At 35.9% G+C, this 11853-nt stretch overlaps 1 protein-coding gene across 15 annotated transcripts in view; it reads right to left on the bottom strand.

The window, feature by feature from the left end:
- The window catches only part of LOC106882391 (trithorax group protein osa), a 656478-nt gene that overhangs the window by 381136 nt on the left and 263489 nt on the right, over positions 1-11853 (bottom strand). For all 15 annotated transcript variants that reach the window (XM_052969220.1, XM_052969219.1, XM_052969227.1 and 12 more), the window contains one exon: positions 9849-9936. The gene's annotated coding sequence lies outside the window, so the exon portion shown is untranslated. The remainder of the gene's footprint in view (positions 1-9848; positions 9937-11853) is intronic.

Here is an 11853-nt window from a genome sequence, read left to right as displayed (position 1 = left end):
ATATATATATATATATATAAAGGACAGCACAAGGCAGAATGAGATGAAGATCCAAATACTTGAAAGCTGATGATATCTGATGATGATGATGATGATGATGATGGTGGTGGTGGTGCTGGTGGTGAAAGAAATAATGACAACAACAGTCTCAGGCATATGATGAAAACAGTCTAATATTGGGACTAAAATACCATGATCATCACCATCACCATCACCATCACCATGATGATCATCATCATCATCATTTAATGTCTGTTTTCTATGCTGGCATGGGTTGGGACGGTTCGACAGGAGCTGGTAAGCCAGAGATTAGCCCAGATTCCAGTTGTCTGTTCCGGCATGGTTCCTACACCTGGATACCCTTGATGATGCCAACCACTCTACAGAGTGTACTTTTCACATGGTACCAGCCCAGGTGCTCGTACATGGTGCCAGCATAAGATCTTCTTATGTGACACTGGTACAAATGTTCTGTACATGGCACTGCAAGAGTGCTTTGTATGTAACACCAGCACAAGTGCTTTATTGTGGCACCAGCATGTGTGCTCTCTGCGTGGCACCGGCATGAGTGCTCTCTGCGTAACAGCAGCACAAGTGTTTTTTACAGGGTATCAGCACATGTGCTTCTTATGTGATACCATCACAAGTGCTTTCAGTGTAGCATTGGGATGGGTGTGCTCTTTGTGTGAATACTTTTTACAAAGCACTGTAAAATGTCTAACTACAGTAGGAGGGGGGGAAAAACTCAGAAGAATAGATGTCAAGACAGATATTGATAGACAACCAAAAAACAAACATTGACACTGATAAATAGCCAAAACATAGTTGAAAATAGGCAACTTTGCAGGCTTAAATTAAATATAGAAAGTATGGATAACTAGGGAGGTGATAGTGTCAGAGTGTGTTACCGAGAACACCCACAAGTATTACCCTGTGCCTAAACAAATTAATACTGGTTCTGAAGATGTGGAAAGTGGGGAAAACACAGATACACACAAACACACATACAATAGGCTTCCAACACCAAGGCAATTGATTGGCTAGGGCTATAATAGAAGGCACTTGCCAAGGTGTCACACAGTGGGACTGAACTTGAAACCGTGTGGTTGCACAGCGAGTTTGTCAACCACACAGCTATGCCTGTGCCAAATGAAAATACCAAACAAGAGAAGAAACAAAGGTTTCAGAAGAATACATTTCTCCCACAACTTCACTTTTATAATTGTTTATATTCAGCCTTATCAACTAATATACAAATATGATTATCATTTCCTGTCCTAAAAAATAAAAACATATAAAACTACTACAAAACAACAAAAATACACCTAAATCAAATGCACACGAAATTCCATAAAATTCTTTGTTTATTTTGCCCTACAGACAATCAAACCTCACTATTTGGTTCCACCAAAGTTCTAGCAACTAATTGATAGCAAATTGACAGAATTCTGCTAGATGGACAGTTTAAAATTTAAAATTTCAACATAGTTTACAAAATGACAATGTAATTTTTCAATTAGCAATAAACACACTTTAAATATAACTCTTGAATGACGGAATATATATATACACACACACACATGTATATACATATATATATACAAACACATACACACACATACAGATACCTATACATATACATATCTCCCTCTCTCTCTCTCTCTCTCTCTCTATATATATATATATATATATATATATATATAAACATACATATACACACACACACACACACACATATATATATATACATATACACACACATACATACTACACCCACACACCCACACACTCTTATCTGTGTATATATATATATATATTATGGAAAGGATATGTGTTAGGATGCGCCAACTGAAATTAACTGTTAAAAAGAACAGAAAAAGAAAACAAATGGTTACCACAAACTAGCAGAGTAGGGCAAAGTAGCAAACTTGATCAATTTATGTTCAGAGTTTGAAAGAGAAATTTAATGGATAATAGAAACTAAGAGATATATTATATTATCACGGCCAACAAACTAAGTAGTAACAATCAATAATTTAGATTATATTTGAAAACTTTATACAGAAGATTGGTCTCAGATCTTGGCACAAGGCCAGCAAGTTCAGGGTTTGGAGTAAGTCGATTACATCGACCCCAATGCCCAACTAGTAAAACCTTTTATCTAATTGAAAGATAGAGCATTGATTATATTAATCCCATTATTTAACTTGTTACTTATTTAACAGATGGTTGCCCTTCACAGGTGCGGTCACAGGAATTTCTCGAAGGGAGGGCACAAGGTCAGAAGGGAATATACTTCCAGGAAAATAGGGTGTAATGACATTATTTAGAAGGGTGACTTCTTTTCTTGAGTGGGGTACATGCCCCTCAGGCCACCCCTTGGGTCTGTTCCTGCTTCTTAAGGAAAACCAAATTACATCATGGACTCGGTGTATTTTATCATGCCACCGATGCTACAGAATTTATTCCCGAAGTCTAACGTTTCTGCCAGCTCGCTGCCTTACCATGCCAACTAATATTAACCCAGAAATCTTTTGGAGGAATCCCATTTAGCCACTCTGAATTCCTGATCAGGCACTTTCAAGTCATTGACCAACATTTACGACAATAAACGAGAAAAGACGTAACAACTAAATTTTGCACAAGTTACATGGAGTCATTTCTGTCCTAAATATCATATATATGGGGTGGGGGTGGGGAGCATAAAGAGTAATCATAGCTGCAACATCTTTGATCATATGTCAGCTTGATTAAAGCTGACTTGTGGTTAAAAACAAAAAAAAAAAAAAAAGCTAAAACAATAATCAAACTGATGCAGTAAGAACAAAAGAACTTTGGTAAGTTTGATAGATTGCTTATGTCAAACAAATATGAAAAATAAATGTATAAAAAAAAAAAAAACCAAAAGTAACACAAGAAAGGAAACAGAAATTCTACATCATCGATGTAGTTAATAGCATAACTCTTTTATGGCCATTTCTTTGGTATGTCATGAAATTTGATAAAGTTCGGAAAGTATTCTTCAATAAGAAGAATGGCGTTCGCAAAGTCTGTCTAAAAATTAGCATGGAAAGAAGGGTGGGTGGATGGGTGGGGTGGAATACAAATAACTGGCACTCCGTCGGTTACAACGATGAAGGTTCCAGTTGATCGATCGACGGAACAGCCTGCTTGTGAAATTAATGTGCATGTGGCTGAGTACTCCACAGACATGTATACCCTTAATGTAGTTCTCAGGGAGACTCGGCGTGAGAGAGGATGTGACAAGGTCAGCCCTTTTTTGAATTACAGGCACAACTCATTTTTGCCAGACGAGTGGGCTGGAGCAACGTGAAATAAAGTGTCTTGTTCAAGGACACAACGCGCTGCCAAGAATTGAACTTATGAATATATGATCCTGAGCCGACTACTCTAACCACTAAGCCACGTGCCTTCACAGAATGGAAATACTGCACAGAAAAAACAAAAAATGTCTGAAAATCAAGTTTATTCTTTTACTCTTTTATTTGTTTCAGTCAGTTGACTGTGGCCATACCGGAGCACCGCCTTTAGTCGAGCAAATCAGCCCCATGACTTATTCTTTGTAAGCCTAGTACTTATTCTATCGGTCTCTTTTGCCGAACTGCTAAGTTACGGGGACATAAACACACCAGCATCAGTTGTCAAGTGATGTTGGGGGGGACAAACACAGACACACAAACATATACACACACATACATATATATATATATATATATATATATATATATATATATATACACACACACACATATACGACGGGCTTCTTTCAGTTTCCGTCTACCAAATTCACACACAAGGCTTTGGTTGGCTCGAGGCTATAAGTAGAAGACTCTTGCCCAAGGTGCCATGCAGTGGGACTGAACTCGGAACCGGACCATTTGGTTCGTAAGCAAGCTACTTACCACACAGCCACTCCTACGCCAATAAATCTTTCTATACAAAAGAAGAGATTTTTAAGGAGAAACAAGGAGTGGACACCCTGTCAGGTGACAAGCTCAATGGCCTGAAAGTACTTGGACACTTCCTTGGAAATATTTTAACTATTCAAGCTACATGTTATGTGCTGCATTCGTTGATGCACTTTATCATCTCCTGCAACAGTCTGCAGTTATTAGTCTGCGCAGTTCTAACCTTCAACATATAGCCTACGCAAGTTTCAAATAAACTATAACTGCATCAGACAGTTGCTAGACTCTTGCGTGTGTATTTATTCTTTGAATCCTGGAATAATTCCACAAGAAGTGAAATGAGTTTTTTTTATTTATTTATTTATTTCTGTGAATATTTTTTTTTTTTAAATTACCATTAGATTTCTTTTCTTTTTTCTTTTTTGTCTCGGCATTAAGGTATTTTACAGAAAAAAATGAATATAACAAATTTACTTGAAATCTCAATATCATTTTGGTACAGAGTCAGAATTTCCTGGTACCCAGAGGAGGTATGTGTGGCTGAGTCAACTCTCAACATGATTTAAATACAGGAAGATCAGACATTGAGCAGTCGATTATCTCAGTTGATAAAAAAAAGATATTAAAAAGAAACAAAAATCCAGTCCTGTTTACTATTTATCCAAAATCTCGTCCGTCATTGTCAGCCAAAAACGGAGGTAGAAGGAATACAAATCAGATTATTCTAATGGAAAACTGTGAAAATAGATGTTTTTATTTTTATTATTATTATTATTATTATTATTATTATTATTATTATTATTATTTAAAAACATAATAAATTCCTTGAGGTCTGGATTCATTTTTAATGTTTATAAAAACCTGACAGTTCAGGCACTGTGTCGGGTACCTTCAGAAAAACTTGCTTCCTTATCATTCTAAATTTAATTTAAGATCCCTTAAGGAGTAGTGACAAGTGGTTCCTAGCTAATGAGCTTAATTATTGACATTTTAAAAATAATTTCAAGCATTTTTATTCAAGAAAAAACCCCCCAAAAAACTACAGAAAATACTGAGAAAATTGTTAAACAAATAAAAAGTCAGAATTGATTAGGCTCATCCCAAACACACTACCTATACTAGTTAACTAGCAAACTTGCTGTTGCTTAATTAATTAATTAGTTAATTATTCTTTCATTCTCTAACCTACCTCAGTCACTGGAATGTGCTCATGCTGGAGCACCACACTGTAAGGTTTTAAGTGATCAAATCAACTTGAGCACTTATTTCAAGACAAGTAGCTAATTCTATTGGGCTCTTTTTTGCCAAACTGGAAAGCTACAGGGAGAATGGGGACATAAACAAACCTACATAGTTACCTAGCAATGACAAACAAACACAGTCACACACATATAGACAGGGATGCATTTGAGAAGTTTGGAAACATTTTTAGGAGAGGCAGTTATAAATGTGCTAGAATATTGTAATTTTAGTATATCAATACTATAGATCTAATAAGCTGACCTGCCAAGCTTTGTTATTCCAGACAGAAGGAGACATCTGTAACAACACTTTGAACAAACCCTACTAAACACTGCTTGTCGCAGCTGATGAGTTTGCAGAATGCAGTCGGGATGAGAAGACAAATTGGAAGCTTGTTATGCAATAAGGATTTGTGTTAACCCTTTCGTTACCATATTACTTTTGAGATGATCTGTGTTTCTTTCAGTTAATTCTAAATATAACAAAGAACTTAGTAAAATAACTTAGTTATCATTAAGCTGGTGTTAGGAACATAAATTGCAACTAAGGTTTGGTGGAAGATTTTAATTCAGAACTTTCGAAAATAAGACATTTGTACTACAGAGCCAGAGGCGGTTTCAGCTGGGATAGTATCAAAAGAGTTAAGAATTATTTCTCTATTATATATTTTAACCCTTTTGTTACCATACTCTGTGCTTCTTTCAATTAATTTTAAATATGACAAAGAATCTAGTACAAGCAGCAATAAACCAGCAACATGTTCTAGGAAGTGCAGAGTGAAAACACAAAGGATGCATGTCATCCTAGGGCCCGAAAGTGGGTCCAGCGGGGAACAACCGTTAGTGATTCTAGGTACAGTTTAGAAAAGGAAAAAAAAATGGAGGAAATTAACCTCCAATAAGCAAATTTATTTGATGCCTTTCGAAGGAAGGCAGATACCTAACGCCTGCAAACGAGAACTAAATATCATTTACTTAAGACTGATTGTAGTATATAGTTTTAAAATGACATCTGCTTCTGAAATAATTAAAGAATGTGGCTGTATTATTGAAGTTCTTTCGTATATTTTGTTCTTCCTTTTCAGCTAAATTGTTATCTAAAGAAAAAATTTTTTTTAAAAAAGGAAAAATGTGGGAAGGAGAAAGAAAACAGCAAAAACATTCTTAAAAATTTAGTCTGCGTCTGTTTTGGTTATAGTGCTAAAGACTAAGGTGTAGGGGCGGGGAATGAGACAGCAACAAAGAGTACAGATTATACGAATAGATATAGATTTATGGGTGGTGGTGGTGGTGGTGGTGGGGTCTATGGGAAAATCTAGATGCAGTTTTAAATAACCAAGGAAGAGTTTAGGGATTGGTCTTTACCCTATTTTAATTCATTTGTAATATGTATGTTATTTGATGCTTCTAAAGGCAGAAGCGAGCAAGAGAGAGAGAGAGTGTGTATGAGAGAGAGAGAGAGTGTGTATGAGAGAGAGAGTCTGTATGAGAGAGAGAGAGTCTGTATGAGAGAGAGAGAGAGAGTCTGTATGAGAGAGAGAGTCTGTATGAGAGAGAGTCTGTATGAGAGAGAGTCTGTATGAGAGAGAGTCTGTATGAGAGAGAGTCTGTATGAGAGAGAGAGTGTGTGTATATGAGAGAGAGAGAGACAGGTGTGTGAAAGAAAGGTGTGAGAGTGTGTGTGTGTGTGAGAGAGAGTGTGTTTGTGTGTGAGAGAGTGTTTGTGTGTGAGAGAGTGTGTGTGTAAGAGAGAGAGGGAGAGAGAGAGAGAGAGAGAGAGAGAGAGAGAGAGAGAGAGAGAGAGAGAGAGAGAGAAAGGGGAATATTATCCAACAATTTTTTTGTTCTTTGTGAGTGTTTATAGCCCAAACTTACAGAGAAACTAAATTTCTATCACACACACACAGACACAGACACACACACACACACAAGTCGTTGTTGCTTGGTATGCAGTGTTTGGTGTTAACCATGCAACAACATTTGTTTTTTTGTTTTTTGTTTGTTTCCCTCTCCCTTCTTGGCCAGCATTAATATCTATTCTTATAGCATCGAAAGAAAATCTCAAATAACCGAATAGCAACTGATAAAGAAAAGTTATTCAAGAGGACTGTGGAAGCAATGCATGAGAGGGTGAGAAGCATAGTCTACAGTAGAATAAGACTATGGTAGAGACGATGTAGGAGAGGTAGCTGCTGAAATGGTAAAAAAACAAAAAAAAACAAAAATGGATAAGAGCTAGGTCTGGTGTGCAAACAATCACACACACACACTTTATTTACTGACTCATAAAGTAAACAAGAGTAAAAACAATTATGACATCATCATCGCAGTTTACCATACCCTGGTCTCACTATTAAATGACAGAATAAATAACAGGGACCTCACGTCTTGCAGTTTTCACCACCACCACCACCACCACCACCACCATCACCATCATCATCATCATTATTATTATTAAGGTGGTGAGGTGGCAGTATTGTTAGAACACCAGGCAAAATGCTTGGCGGCATTTCGTCTGTCTTTATGTCCTGTGTCCAAACGCCTTGTGCCTATAGTAAAAACAATTATTATTATTATTATTATTATTAAGGAGCAAAGCTGGCAAAATCGTTAGCACGCCGGGTGAAATGCTTAGTGGTATTCCGCCCATCGCTACATTCTGAGTTCAAATTCCACCAAGGTTGACTTCGCCTTTCATCCTTTCAGGGTCAATTAAATAAGTACCGCTGAGATCAACTTTGCCTTTCATCCTTTCAGGGTTCGATAAAATAAGTACCAGATGAACACTGGGGTCGATAGAATCGACTCAACCCCACCCCAACCAACCCCCTCACCCAAATTGCTGCCCTTGTGGCAAAATCTGAAACCATTATTAAGGTGGCAAACTGGCGGAATCGTTAGCATGCTTTGTGGTATCTTTTCTGGCTTTATCTTCTGAGTACCAGTTAAACACTGGGGTCCATGTAATTGACTTGTCCTCTCCCCTGAAATTGCTGGCCTTGGGTTAAAATTTGAAGCCACTGATTATCATCATTATTTTTGAGAGAGAGAAAGTGAACATTAGTAAGAATTAGAAGGCAGTGTCTAAAAAGATTTTTTAAAAATTTGATATTACTTCATTTCAGTTCATTTACAATACCAGTGCCCCTCAAGAAAAGCATGAACATCACTTTATCTCATTTTCCCATAGCCACTCCTGAGACTTAATACCTCAGGTAAAAAATTAATATTCCAAGAAGACCAAAACTAACTTTGACTCACTCATCCTGGTCTGCTTGTTTAAGTAAATAAAATATTTATACATTACAAAGTAGGTTATTTTACATATGTGGAGGCGCAATGGCCCAGTGGTTAGGGCAGTGGACTCGCGGTTTCAATTCATAGACCAGGCGTTGTGAGTGTTTATTAATCAATTGATCCTTTTGCTAACAGAGAAAAAAAACTCCAAGGTTTTATAGTCATGAAAAATCTAACCCTTTGGCATTTAAACCAGCTATATCCAGCTAAAATATTTTACCTGTTTTTTAAGTTCACACCGGCCAGATTTGGCCTTTCACACCTACCCTGTGATGTCAAATATAAAATAAACAATCACATCATCGAAATCTCAATGCTATGAGATAATGCATGATTAATTCAAAACTACGTGAATAGATAAGTATTACATTTGACAGAGTAATCTGAATGCTAATGGGTTAAACGATTTCACCTGCAGGCAGGTACCTAATGGCATGCGTGACATGGCTTATATACATAGTTATTATTGATAAACCACATAATCCAGGATTTTCTGTTAACAAAACTGTATTATCTGTCAAACTTAGCAACATTAAGTTTATTACTAGAATATTGCTTTTGATCTATAAAATGAAACTGAACATAAAATTTTAATTATCGTATTTAATGGCATATAACATGCACCCCACCAACCACCACCACTACCACACACAAAAATATGTCTTGGACAATCACCCTGGGCCCTATATGATGTTTTAATCCCTTGGGCATTTAAACCAGCCTGTATCCTCCAGCTGATATATTCTACTTCTTTTATGTTCAAACTAGCCAGATCTGACTTCTCATACTTACCCTACAATGTCAGTCTAAAAATAAATAATCATGTGTTTGAAATCTCAAGGCTATCAGATAATGCATGACTATTTCAAATTAACGTGAATAAATAAGCATTATATTGGACAGAGTTATGTTAAAGGATTAAATGCACCAAAAACTTAATTTTCCTAAATATATATATGCCTCTCTGTTTTTTTTTATGCCATTAAATAGGGTAAATATAAAAAAAAAACTAAGTAATGGACAAACCTAACTCGGCCAGCTTAAAATAGGAATAATGAGGAGGCACAGTCCACGTTTTTACTTAAATCCCCTTGTGAGGTCTCAGAGACAGTTAAAGATGTCAAAACATTAGCAGCTTGATGATTTCATCTCAGAAAGAAACTATATGTTATTAAGAATATGTAAAAGACACACAGAGAAATATTTAATGAATTTGAAGAACGCCAAGTTGTTGATGAATATTATTACAACCAACAATTAAATAGAAAATAATTTTGTTAAATGTTGTCTTAATAATGAAACAATAATAAAAGATTAATAACTTGTCTAAAATCATTTACTTTAGAAATGTCTAAGTAAAACCAGAAAATACCATACTTACAAGAACGAGAGATAATATTGGTGCCTTGATTAGTAGGTAAATATATCCTAATATACAGAATTGTTGCAGAAAACTTGTTTGAAAATTTCTGTGGAAAGAAACAATATTGTATTAAGAAAGTTGAATTATTTACAAATTGTATATTATACATCAATCATGTTGAACAACAACAATTTTATAGAAAAGACAACAGTTTTGATCAGAAAATGATAACAAACATACAGAGAGAGTCCAAAGAAAACTCATTAAGAAGATAGAAAAATGAATTTTGATAAATTTAATAGTTTACCTTTAATAACAATTAAATATGAATAAAATCAGCAAAATACTAACAAAACTGAAAACATTATGAAATGTACAGAAATATATGGATGAACGGGGGGAGACACATACAAAGGGGTGCTGAAAAGTTCCTGGCTTCGAGTAAAAGAAAATACAGGAGGATCAGTTAATTATGATTTTATTCAACATATTCCCATCTCAGAGTCACACACTTATTGAAGCGGTCCTTCAGTTTGTCAGCTTCCTTAAGTCCTATGAAAGAACTTGGAAGGTTGGACCTTCAATTAGGTCTTTCATGATACCCTTAGAGCACCCCCTTCATATATATGCAATGAGCATAAGGTACTACCTATGTAAAATGTGTTCTATCTTACATTGAAATATTGCATAAATTCCTTTATTTGCTCTTTACTCTTTTACTTGTTTCAGTCATTTGACTGCAGCCATGCTGGAGCACCGCCTTTAGTCAAGCAAATCGACCCCAGGACTTATTCTTTGTAAGCCTAGTACTTATTCTATCGGTCTCTTTTGCCGAACCGCTAAGTTACGGGGATGTAAACACACCAGCATCAGTTGTCAAGTGATGGGGGGGGGACAAACACAAACGCACAAACATACATACACACACACATACATATATATACATATATATCATCATCATCATATATATATATATATATATATATATAATAACAACAAGGCTTCTTTCAGTTTCCGTCTACTGACAAGGCTTTGGTCGGCCTGAGGCTATAGTAGAAGACACTTACCCAAGGTGCCACGCAGTGAGACTGAACCCGGAACCATGTGGTTGGTAAGCAAGCTACTTACCACACAGCCACTCCTATGCCTATTATTATAATTTTTTTTTGTTTGGTCTTTACTCCGAATTGTCAAAATATTTTCAATGCTTTCTTCTACCTGTATCTATATGAAAGTTCTTCAAATAGACTGCAAAATGTTACAATATTCTAAACATGGTATAAACAGCACAATAATTCCCCCTGAATAAATAACAAGGGCTTGCCAACAGCTCAGATACAAGTTCTGTGTTAGACATTATAACGTTTGACATACTAGAATGAAATTTCAATATTCACAAACGAGAAGCTCTGGTGATGAGATTAGTGGGGACGGCTTCCACAGGTGCAAATGCATCCAATTAAATATTTCAACCAGTAACTAATTATAATAGCCAGTTTCTGGGCCATGTTCAGATCTTAAATGCTGTTCGTTAACGAAAGCAAGTTAATTATGTCAGAGCTGAATGAAAGAAACTAAGCTAGGCATGTTGAGTATGAATAGTTTTTGAACCTTGAAAGCTTGTTCCCATTTTCGCAATATGCATTATGCATTACAAGAAGCAAAAAAAAAAAAAAAAGAAAAGAAATAAAATGGAAGAAAAAACCCCACTTGAAACAAGAAAGTTAATATAAAGTAAATTTATTCAAAGCTAGACATGCCTTATAATTCAGATAGATCCTGTCAGAATGACAGACTAGTGAACAAATTTCGGAATAACTTGAGTTTTGTGTTCATGAATTATAACAGGGAATGAGGCAAGGGGTGATTTGTACAAGACGAAATACCTTTTAGTGTTTAGTCATATTCCCTTACATTACGAGATCAGATTCTGTTGGTTTTTACCTTTCATCCACCAGAGTTAATAAATTACCTCTGCGACACACACACACACACACACACACACACACACACACACACACAC

This window comes from Octopus bimaculoides, chromosome 7 (assembly GCF_001194135.2).
Source record: "Octopus bimaculoides isolate UCB-OBI-ISO-001 chromosome 7, ASM119413v2, whole genome shotgun sequence".
NCBI classification, from domain to species: domain Eukaryota; kingdom Metazoa; phylum Mollusca; class Cephalopoda; order Octopoda; family Octopodidae; genus Octopus; species Octopus bimaculoides.
Note: the sequence above shows the minus strand (reverse complement) of the source record. Positions and strands in the feature narration are given on the sequence as shown.